We start from the raw sequence: 11,613 nt of genomic DNA on the forward strand, positions 1-11,613 counted from the left end.
TCTCCTTTGTGTACTTTTCCAAGTGCTGTTTTTTCCAAGAAGCCGACAGATGAAGGAACACGGACGGCGATCTCGTTATTTGTCTGATACGCAGCGAGCTGAGGAATTAAACGGAGTTTTGAGTTCTCTGACAAGAGGCTCAAAAAGTTCCTCCAGGTTCAAAGACAAAAAAAATGCCTCTTAGAGAAGCAGGAGGGAGCTGCAATAGAAATGGTGTCAGAAATGCATTTTTCTACATTTTTTTTCATGTTTTTTTCCATGTGTAGGTGTAGGTGTCTGCTTAGAGGTCTGGGACGTTCGACACTTTCCCTGGATGCAGTCGTGAGGTGGGTTTGGGCTCGTGGCAGAGCAGCTTTGAGGCTCAGGACCTCATCCCAGCTTCACGCACACCCCTTTGGGTCAAAATGGAATAAAAAAGCTGGGTTCAAAGACACATGAGCTCAGGGAACCGTCAGAAACCATCCCTTAGGAATCTGACCGCTCGTCCAGGGCCACCAAGCTCTCAGCAGCTGGCGAAGGTCCCCAGGGCACGCCGGTGGCCAGAGAAAAGCCAAGGGCCACTCGTGCTGGCCAGTTCCTCGGCGTTTCTGAGAATGACACTAACACCATTTGCCATCCCGAATCAGCTTAGGCTCGCTTTGGCAGCTGGCTCCACGCAGGGTGGCAATCAGGAGAGCAGATTAGCCGGCCCCAGCTCCAGCCCCAGCCCGAGCAGCGAGACTTGGGAGATGGGAAACGTGTTACCTGCCCAGAAAAAAGGACACCACAAACACAGCCCCTGCTGGGAATCGCCTGAGGAGCACACGTGAGTATTTTGCATTGCAGGAACACCCACCCTGCGCCTTGCATACCTGCCAGAGGTGCAGATTGCTGCAGACCTAGCGCCATCCCCACATCCCATCAGGAAGCTCCTGGTGGACACCACCGGGATGTCCTTGTCCCCGATTTCCCTGGCAGACACCCCTGGGATGCCACCTTCCCTGATCTCCCCCCGACAGACACCCCCAGGACGTCAGGACCCACCTTTCGCCTCACCCGGAGCCGCACACCTCCGTGTCGGGCTGCCACCACCCCTTCCCACCTTTCTTTTTCTCTTCTCCTCCTGCCTCACTTGATACAGCCAAAAGCAGCCTCGTGCAGCCCCCCTCGAGCCCTGCACGCCCACACAGGGGGTGGTTGAAGGGCGTCAGTGCCCCGGATCCCCCCTCTCATTCCGCACTGTGATGCGAAGCTCGGGCTGCCTCCGAGCCCGCTGGCTTGAGCTAGATTAGGGCTCCGATCAGAGGGGCTTACACGGCAGGGAAAGAGAAGCCAGAGGAGTTTTGGAGCCTGCCCTTGCTGTTCAGCAGGCTCCGGGAGGATAGGAGGAGGGGAAGCCTCTTTGCAGGGATTTACGAGGCCGCCTTCGGATTTCGCCCCAGCCCCCTGCTGGAGTATTTTGCGTTTCAGAGCCATGAGATGGGCCGTGGGTAGCTCAGTTCTTCCTCCCCCAAAATCCTGCTTCCTTAGGAAGCCTTTAAGCAGTTTGAACGCGTAGAGCGGATCAAAGGGAAGGCAGAAGATCTTATTTACCAGCTAATTCCCTTTGACTCTTCCCATCCCGGGCTCAGCCCGACCGGCTGGAAATCAGAGCATCCCTGCTGCTGCAGGCTCACAGGCCAGCACCAGTCGGTGTTAACCAACAAAAAAAGGTGGCAGTGCCAAAGTGCCCCCAAAATGCTGCTGGAGTGTTTATGAATTAGGACCTGCCCCACCGAGCCTCCTGTCTCCTGGCTGCAGGTTGCACCGTGGGGAGGAAGAAATGGCTTTCCCGAGGACAAGGAAGGAAAGCAGACATCATCCCACTGCCCAGCAGCTGCCGCCCTCTTCTCTGTCGCTCCCGTGGAACAATTATAAAGGCTGCTCCTGCGATGGCAGCCCAGGGAGATCCCTTCCTCACAGCCGTCGGTGGCAAAACGAGCCCGGCGGGGCTCATCTGCTCGGGGACGCTTGCAATCCACCATGAACAGGACCGGTGGCATGGCCAGAGGTTCCTCGTGGTTATCACCACTTTCTTCCTTAATATGAGGTCAGGAACAAAGTGACAGGACCGATTTCACGCTCCACCAGTACCGGGACACGTCCCAGGGCTGGGAAAGGCTGGCGGACCGAGGGCTCAAACCCGAGGCTGGTGCTGAGCCAGCGGGGTTGCGCGGAGCTGGGTGCTCGGGGAGGTGCACGGCGCTGCACAGCACCAGGTCGGGGTGCTCGGGGTGCTTCTGGCCACCAGCAGCAGCTCCGTGAAAGCAGCTCTGTGACAGCAGCTCCGCTCTTCACCTTCGTGCAGGCTCCCGAGCACCGTCTCCATTTTACAACCGCTCGGCAGCGCAGCCGCGTGCCGTAGGACCCAGCAGAGCCGACTGCCGGTCTGAGAGCCACAGCTCCTGCTAATTCGGTCTCTCCACAGGCTTTTTGTAGCAGCACACGTACAGCAGCATCCATTTGCAGCGCCAGAGCCACCGGCTGGAGAAATGTCTGCAGCCCGGGGGGAACGCGGGAGCAAGCACCAGGCGGGGGTCACCCGCACAGGGCACAGAGTGGGGGCACCGGAGCGTTCGTGTCAAATGCTCCAAATGTTCTGCATTTAGCTGCAAAAACGTGCCGAGCCCCCAGCGAGGAGAGCAGGCAGGGCTCTCCCTGCAGCACCCGGCCACCTCCCTGCCAGCCCCAGCAGTCTCTTCTTTCTTTGCTGCAGCAGGAATCCTGCCTTTGCTGCGGTGCTCGGAGCCAGGCAGGGCCACATCCTGCAGTGCTGGAGCAGCCTCAGGGCGAGCACCGAGCAGGCTGAGCACCAGCCCCTTCCCCGGCCTCGCTCCATGCCGAGGGGATCAGCATGCAGCCAGACTGCAATTTAATGAGCAGAAACCCTCGTTTGCACCTGTAAATGGGTTTGGAGATGTGGGTAGGTGCTGTCACCTTCCATCTTGGCCACCATCACACGTGCACGCCCTGCACAAGGATTCGTGCGTGGCACTGAGCACCGCCATCTGTGTGATTCTGTCATCTCCTCGCCCTAGGTTTGCAGCTGCGGAGGGGGAAGCAGGGATCTCACCATCCAGCCACACCCTGAGCTGCAGATTTTGGGAAAGATGCTGTCGAGACTCAAGGTGTGCGTGCTGCTCGCTCGCTTTGATCTCAGCCGCTCCTCCCGCTTTGATTTCGCGGCGCCGACACTTGCTGAGCCCCGACAGCACAGCCTGGGCAGAAGTTCGGCGAACGTTCAGCTCAGGAACGAGGACACTGAATATCAAAGATGCTCCAGGCCACAGCCCTAGCCTACAAACACGTGATCCCAGCCAGCAGGGATGGGAAGGAGCCAGGAAGGTGCTGGGGACACCACAAAGGTGTGGGAGATTTTTTCAGGGCAAGGAAAACATTCAGGCTATCTCCTCGGGCTGGCCTTTCTGTTATGTTGAGCTGTTTCAGCACATAGCTAGAAAGGAAAACGATGACAACAGCACCATCTGCTCCAGCTGCCGCCACGGCCCAGGGCACAGCTGGCCTGAAAAATCCCCCCTTTCCTCTGCTGTGGCCCACGCGGTCCTGTGACAGAGCAGCACCGGTGCTCATCTCACCAGGACGTCACCGTGAGCCTCCTGATACCCAAACCGGGCACCAAACACCCTGCGGCCCCGCAGCGACCAGCTCCAGCACCCCTCAGGGGACTGGCAGCACTGGAAGGCAGCGGGACGCCTTATTGTGGCCGATCCTATAAATACAGGGGAAAGGAAGTCAGCTCTCTTACACGCTGCTGCCTCACCCTAGAAGAAAGGAGCACGGCAGAGCTCTCAGCTCTTCGGGACTCTCACATCAGCAATCGCAGGGCATCCAGAGGAAGATTTTAGCTTCTGCCCGATTTTTCTGCATCATTTTGCTCTCCCCTACCAGGAAACGTTTCAGTTGAAGTCCAAAGTGAGCGTGCTTCAGTCTTTCTTCTTCCAAGCCCAAAGATGCAATAGGATCTTCATCCAGCGCTTCCCCGTGCTTGTGTCGCCGCTGTCACGTTGGTGCAGAGCAGCAGAAACAAATTGCTCCCCTAAATCCTCTACACCAAGAGGCGGAGAGTTGTGCCTTGATTTTTTGTACTGAGGGAGCTCAGCTGGAACCGTGCTGAGGCACAGAGCAGACGAGGATCTTTAAGTGTGGAAGGACGAACAACAGCACGTAAAAATCGAGTGCTCAGGAGTCTCCCTCCAGCTCATCTTCACCCCACGAGGGCCACTTGGGACAATAACCAGGTACCCATCTCATCTCACCTCGATTCTAGCTTCGTTGAGCCGATGAACACATTTACAACAGCAGCAGGTGTGGGCAGCACCAACGGTGATAGTGCCATAAATCCAGGCCCTAAACGCAGCCCGAGCGGTAGCCCCGTTATTCCCCTTCCCAACCCAAAGGCTGCGGGATGAGAGGTTCAAAAACCAGCAGCCGTGTGCGTTTCATCCCGTGGCAGTCACCTAGAGGCCCAGGGGACGAGCAGTTGGAGCTGTCCACCTTTAACGTCTAGGATTTGGGCTCTGTCCTCGCCAGCACGTTGGGTAAAAATCAGCGAGGTGCAGTCAGCGTCCTCAGGGGCTTCGTCCCCCTTCATCTAAATGCAGCTCTGCTGTCACACGTCTGACACGCACGACAGGACAGCCTGCTCGGGAGCCTCACCTCTTGCCTAAAATAATATTGCTGCTGGTCTCGGGTTACGAGGATCCATTCACGCTCCCTAAGGTCACGGCTCCCCGGATCGCTAATACAAAGGCAGGAAGGAGCAGGGTGCGGGTGCTGCAGTCGTGCTTCTATAAAAATATCGCGGCACGGAGCAGAGACCGGGTGCTGCAGGAGGCTCTGGGCACACCCGGAGCCCCCCGGGGGAGGCAGGGAGCACTTGGCTGCGGCGGACGATGCTGGGTTTGCTCCCACGGCTGGCTTGAGCTGCAGCAAAACCAAACCTGTGCGCACACGAGGTGAGGGTCCGTGGTGTTCCCCCTCTGCATGGTGCCCGCCTGCAGTGCCTGGTGGCCCTTGCTGGGTCCCCAAACCCTTCTGATGCTCGCTGATCGCTCCTCGGCATCGCCTGGCACGCCCAGCTCGCTCCCGCTGGCTGCATCTCGCCAGAAATTTGGCAACGAGCACCAGCGAGGGGAGATGGTCGGGGCACAGAGGATTGGATTCTGCCATTTCAGGGCTCGAAGCAAGCACCGCGAGGCTCCGGGGTGCTGGAAGAGCAAACAAGCCCGGGGAGCGAGCAGCCCCTCCGTCAGAGGAGTGCCTGAGCAGAGTCACTAAGGAAACCGGCTTCGGAGCTGCGCAGGGACCTCAGACAGCCGTGACAATGAGCCCTATTATTAGGCACCATAAAAGCACCGACATATCGGGGAGATGAGGCTTTAAGAAGCGCTTTCACATCAACCAGCGTTCCTAACTCTCTTCCCCTCTACCCCCAGGTTCCTCCAGGCAAGAGGCACGGCAATTCAGCTGCCACTAAAGCAGGGAAAAGGCAAAAACACACCCAAAGCAGGCTCCCGAAACCACCCGCAGGAGGAGGACGCGCTGCCAGCAGCGCTGCTGCAGCTGAGATTCCGGCACCAGCCGGCGCTGGGAGCCCAGCCCAGCGCGTCAGCACCCTGCAGGGAGCCGGGCACGGGGCGCTTGCAGCCCCACAGCTCCTGCCCGAGCACCAGAGGCTCCCCGAGCGCTGCAGAGCCCGGGTCTGGGTCTGCCGGGTGAGATTTGTGATGGGAGGAGGGCTGGTTCCTGCTGGTTCCTGCCCCAGCTCCCGGTGACCCCGTTTTGATGTCCCGACCGCCGCTGCCATCCCCGTACGCCTCCTCCTCGCAGGGCCGTTGGCACGGGACAGGTCCAACACCCCAGCGCTGTCCCCATCCACCCTCAACGCCCCCATGTGCTGGGTTCTGCTCCTGGGAGCTTTGTGTGCTCCCATCTGCGCTCCCCAGCATCGCCCGCTGCTTCTGCCTGCCCAGCAGAAGGCACGGGAGAGCACGGGGGTTTCTGTCCCGTTTGGAGACGTCCATTCCCAAAAGAGCAGCAACGAGGCAGTGGTGAAACCACACTAAAAGAGGGGACTTCAGAGGGCAGAGCCCGCTTGGGGTAAAGCCTGCCCCTGAATTCCAGGCTGAAACCACCAAATTCTGCCCCGGGAGCACCTCCCAGCCCTGGGCTCCCCAGCACCACAAGCTACACCTTCAGGGACAGGAATTCTGCAACGCAGCCGTGCGAACCCAGCCCCGTCACAGTCCTTGCCCTCAAACCCCAAAGGGAATTTGGTGCCAGCCGCTCATCCCATTGCATGTGGGATCTGCAGTGGGATGGTAACAAAGCACTGGTTTGCACGAGGTGGGAGAGGAGCACGAGCCCCTTCCACACCTCTCTGTTGAGTTTCCTTTACCCCTGCCCGCAGCACCGTGAGGGATGCTTTCAGGTAAAGGTCACATTTTTGGTTTACACCAGATTCCCTCCTGCCAACCTGCAAAGCTACGAACTGACCTCTTCAAGCTCGTCCCGCGAGCCCCACACACCAGGACGGGGCCGTTTTGTCACCTCAGAGCCAGCAGGGGCACCCAGGATGAAGCTGCTCATTGCTCCTTGGTCCCTATTTCACTTCACTCCATCTCCTCGGCCCTCTTCTCGCCCCCCTTTCACCCACCTCGTGTCTCAGCACCGCTGGGACCGTCCCTTTCAGCCCTGCTGCCACAGCCAGCCACCAAAACAAATCCTCGCCCAGCACTTTGTGTGCTGCCTCTCCTCTTAACTCCTCAGCCGAGGAGGTGCCCAGCTGGCCAGATGTGTCCTTGCACAGTTTCAGCCCCAAAAGCACATCCCAAGCGCTTCTGTCCGATACGAGACAGCAAAAATGAGCGAAATGAGCTCCAGGCCAGCACAAACGTGCGCGTTACTGAGCTGGGCACTGCTCAGGGATCACGGGAGAGGTTTCCCGAGATGCGAGCAGTTTACAAACACCTCGAGGAATTTATTTTGGCAAAAAGCGACTTCACGCAGCAATGAGACCCGTGGGGCTGCCATCGGGCACCTCCAGGCGGGCAGGAGCTGGTGAGGAGCCGTGCCCTGAGATGCTCAGGAGCAGCAGAGAGCCCTGCAGCTCAGCACCGCGGGGGCTCAGAGCCCCAAACGTTATTCAAAAACCCCAATATGAGTGGTTTTAGCAGCCCAGCTCCTCGTTTTTGATGGGACAAGCACGGAGGTGGGCAGGCAGCAACACGGAGCAGCTCTGCAAGGAGTCAGGGCAGGTACAGCGGGGAGGCTGCAGGGATGGAAATCACCAGCCCAGCTGCAGCACCGATCCCGTCAGCTCCCTGTATCCCCTGGCGCTGCTTTTCCTTGGGTATTTAAAGAGCAGGCACTGGAAACAGAAGCCAGGCAGCAATGACTGCCTCTGCTCATCGGACTTCTTGGAAGGGAAAAGGGGAAAAAAAATCAGTGGCTTGATGCTCCGAGAGCACCCAGGGCTCATTAGACTTGCAGAGAAAATCCACTCCAGTCTAAAGGCGCAAATCCATCTCCTCCAGACTCTGGGGTAAACCGCATATGCTTTCCGCAGGCACTTAAAATAAAACCCAGCCCACGAGCAGCAGATTTCAGCGTGAAACAAAGCTCCACCTCGCAGATGGAGGGGCCCCATCCTGCCACGAGAAAAGGCTGAGATCCACTCGGTCCCTCAAGGCTGAGCTGCGCCCATCTTTAAAAAAAAGAAGAGGTCACCTACAGGGCCACGATCCTCTGCTATTCCTGCCACGTCCTGGGGAAAATCCTTGGGACTGAGGGCTGCTCGTGCCCCAAAGATGGGCAGGAGCTCAGCTCCTCGAGGATCAGTGCTCCCATCACCTCCTTTTCACGGCGTTCGGCTGTGGGGCAGACACAAGCCAGCAGCCCTGGGTTCGATCCTCAGCCTGCTGTGTTCCCGTGCAGCCAGAAGCGCTCTTTGCTCTCCCAGGAAGGGCTGGCAGCGCTTCTCCAGACCTCGAAGGTGCCGTGGAAGCCACAAACCCAGGCAGCGGGACAGCCACAGCCCTCCCACGCCGGCACCGAGCCCCAGCAGCTCCCGCACGCGCTCTCAGCATCACCCAGACCACGCAGCCACGAGCATCACGGGTCCGTCACGGGTCCACCGCGAGCTTCCAGCCCCCATCCCAGCCCCACACCTACCTGCGGCCAACCTGCCGGCCACCCCACCCCACCACCAGCAGGGGAAGGGGACTGGAAAACACTGGGAGCTGGCTGGGAGCCAGCCCCGGTCCTCTCTCGACCGATCCATCAGAGCGCCGCCGGGTCGCTGCATGGAGCCGGGCTGCCAGAAGCAGCTCGTTCTGCTCGGGACAAGCTCAGATGATGCAAAATTCAAGGTATTTTTTAAGGAAAAGGAGCACCAAAAGCAGACTGAGGCACCCACCTCGCCAGCGCGCATCGAGCATCCCCAGTGAGGGGCACCAAGCCCCGCAGGGACAAGGCGGTGCCACCTCGTTTCCCCCATTTCTCACCTCTCAGCGGGCTCCTTTTGGGGAAATGAGCACAAATTTGCTTCCCCGTGGCTCTCGGGGAGGGGAACGAGGGGAAATCGCAGCCCTGATGGTTCAGGACAGTTAAAAAAGCGCTCATTTGTCCCAAACTGGGTTTGTTGAGCGAGGTGGGAAGGGACGGATGGGGCAGGAGGAGGCTGGCAGCAGAGGGCGGCGAGGCCAAGCTGGAGGCTGGGGCTGGAAGCACTTCAAGAGGTGTTTTAATAAGGGGGGGGGGGAACGAGAGGCAGAGCCCAGTGGGGTCACGGCCCCAGCGGTGCCCTCGTCACCTGCGTGTGTCCCCCCCGGGCTCACCTGGAAGCTGGGGGCTGTCAGAGCAGGGCCGGGCAAACGCCCTCAGGGGGAGCAGATCTGGGTGTGAAGGCTTCAGAGCATCCCAAAGGAGCTGCCCCGTTAAATCCTACAGAGCTGCCCTAGCCCGGGGCCGACCCCAACCATCCTGTGACAACAGCACCAGGCTGCAGACACACACCGACACCCTAAAAACCCCTAAATCACATGAAAAGGGGGCTCCAAGGGAAAGCTCCGTGTCCCACTGTCCCCAAATCCTCTTGTTTTACACACAGCGAGGCAAAGGACAGCCCCTGGGCGTCAAACCCCAAACCCTGCCCACGCCAAACCCCAAAGGCTCCAATCCAACCCATTCCCCAGGGCATCCCCCAAACACCACTGATCCACCCAATAACGAGAGAAAAGAAAAAAAAAAACACTATTTTTTTTAATCAGGGGTGAGTTATCCGCCCCAAAAAGCCCCCACGTGCTGCGGGTGAGCGGGACGGCCCCTCGGAAATAAAAAATCCCAAATATTTGGCGTATCAAGGGTAAAAAAGAAAAAAAAGGGGTGAGGTTAGGAACAGGTTGGGTCGTTTCTCGTTTCACCACGGCGCTTTGCTGGCCCGTGAACGCCCAGCCGAGCACGATTTTGATGGAAAAAACGGGGAAAAAAATCGCGCTGCAGAAGGGAAACCCTAAAACGAGGCAGAAAGGGATGATAAAAACCGAGGAAACCCTCGCTGGGTGCATGGGCACGGCTCGGGGACCCTCAGCTGGGAGGAGAAATCCCCCGTACCGCGGCGGCAGCGCCATCGGGCTGCGCGGCCAGGTGCTAAAATCCCGCTTTTCCCACCCAAAACCCGCGTGTGGGGCCGATCCCCATCCCTCACCCCAAAAATCGGCTCCCGCCCCGCACGGGGAGTGAAGTTCCCCCCGGATGGGAATAAAAAAAAATAAAATAAATAAAAAAAACACAAAGAAAAAGGCGGCGGAGAAGCACGGGGCGTGGGGGGTGCGCGCTGCCCCCCTTTTGGGGTGAGATAAGGGGATTTTGGGACGGGATAACGGGATTTGGGGGCACAGCGAGGGGAGGAGGGGGGATAACGGGGACGAGCGGAGGGTGGCACCGAGACCCCAGCCCAGCCCCCCCGGGCTGGCCCCAGCACCCCAAAACCCGACAGCTTTCGGGGCTGCCCCCCCCCTTTTTGTCCCCCCCTCCCCAAATTTCACCCCAAATCCCAACAAAGCACCTCAACCCCCCCCTCCCCCCAAAAAAACCCCACACCCCCCCCGGATCCCCCCTAAATTTTAGGGCTGGGCGTGGACAGCTCCCTGCGTGTCCCCCCCCCCTCCTCCAAAACGGCTGGATTTGTATCATTTCGCCCATTTTAACCGATTCCCCCCCATTTTTCCCGACCCCCCCCCCCCACGCCCAGGCTGCAGAAGATGGCAGCGGGGCTGGGAGGCGCAGCCCACCCCTCCTTGCCGCAGCCCCCCCCCCACCCCGGGGCCCCACCTGCCGCAGGAAATTGGGGCAAAAACCTGCCAAAACGGCCAATAAATAAATAAATAAATAAATAATAATAAATAAATAAATAAAAATCCACCCCTTTTTTTTTTTGGGGGGGGGGCACCCAAAACCTTCAACCGGCACCACCACGAAGGGGGGTGGGGGGGGCACAAACCGGCACCTCAGTGCCCCCCCCCCCCATCTCCCCGCTGCTTCTTTTATTTTATTTTTCCCTTTTTCCGCCCTTTTCACGCTTTTTTTTGGCAGACCGGGAAGGGGGGGGTTACGGAGCCCCCCCCCCAAGCCGTATCGGTGGGTTTAGGGGTGCCCCCACCCCCAAAAATAACCCCCCCCCCGGGTGCCCCCCTACCTGCCGCCGCCGGGTGTCCGCACCGGAGCCGCGCTGAGGAAGCGACAGCGGCGGGGGGGGGGGGCGGGGGGGGGGCGGCGGCGGCGGCGCGCGGAGGGGGGGGGGGGGGCGGGTCGGGAGGGGGGGGGGGGGCGCGCGCGAGCTCCGGAACCTTCGCCGAGCCGCCCTGAGGGGGGGGGGCAGCAAGGGAGGGGAGTGCGCATGCGCCGCGCTGCTCGCCTCTCCCCCCCTCCCTTCCCTGCGCTCCCCCCCTCCCCTCCTCTCCCCGCGGGTGCGCATGCGCGGTGCTGGGGAGGGGGCTTTTGTCTGCGGGGCCCCGCCCAGCAGGGAGCGCTCGCGCGCTGCCCGCCCTCCTCCTCCCCCCCCCGCGGCCGCCATTTTGTGCTCGGCCCCGTCCCGCCCTCCCGCCTCTTTTCTTTTCTTTCTTTTTTTTTTTTTTTTTTTAACCTCTGAGGAGGCTTCTCTGAAGGGAACGAGCGCAGATCTGCTTCCCTTGGGGCTTTCAGGGGGAGCTGCATCCCTGCTGGTTCAGGACGGTTAAAAATAAATTTATTTGTCCCAGCTGGGTGGTGGTTAAACAGTATGTCACTAAGCACGCTTTGGGAAGGAAGAGCACATGGGGCTGTCCAGGGGCTGAAGGCTCCTCCAGCCTGGCTGCCACCCTCACCATCCCCTCACCTGCAGGCAGCCACCAATGTTTAATTTCACCCAAATTTAAGTTTTAAGCTAAGGAAAGGAAAAGCAGCCTCCCCCCTCCCAAGGCTGGCAGCCCCACCGAGTTATCTGCACACCTCGGGCTGTAGGGACACGCACACCCGGTGGGTGTCAGCGTGCTTGGAGGGATCATAAAAATCAGAATATCCCGCATTGGAGGGGAC

The 11,613-nt window shown here is 59.5% G+C and overlaps 1 protein-coding gene across 10 annotated transcripts in view; it reads right to left on the reverse strand.

Annotated features, from left to right (window-relative positions):
• MAPT (microtubule associated protein tau) overlaps positions 1 to 10,793 on the reverse strand; it is a 41,156-nt gene extending 30,363 nt beyond the window's left edge. For all 10 annotated transcript variants that reach the window (XR_014319053.1, XM_082779071.1, XM_082779070.1 and 7 more), the window contains exon 1: positions 10,736 to 10,793. The gene's annotated coding sequence lies outside the window, so the exon portion shown is untranslated. The remainder of the gene's footprint in view (positions 1 to 10,735) is intronic.
• Positions 10,794 to 11,613: the final 820 nt, after the last annotated feature.

Source organism: Aythya marila, assembly GCF_965140915.1.
Source record: "Aythya marila genome assembly, chromosome: 25".
In the NCBI taxonomy this organism is placed as follows: domain Eukaryota; kingdom Metazoa; phylum Chordata; class Aves; order Anseriformes; family Anatidae; genus Aythya; species Aythya marila.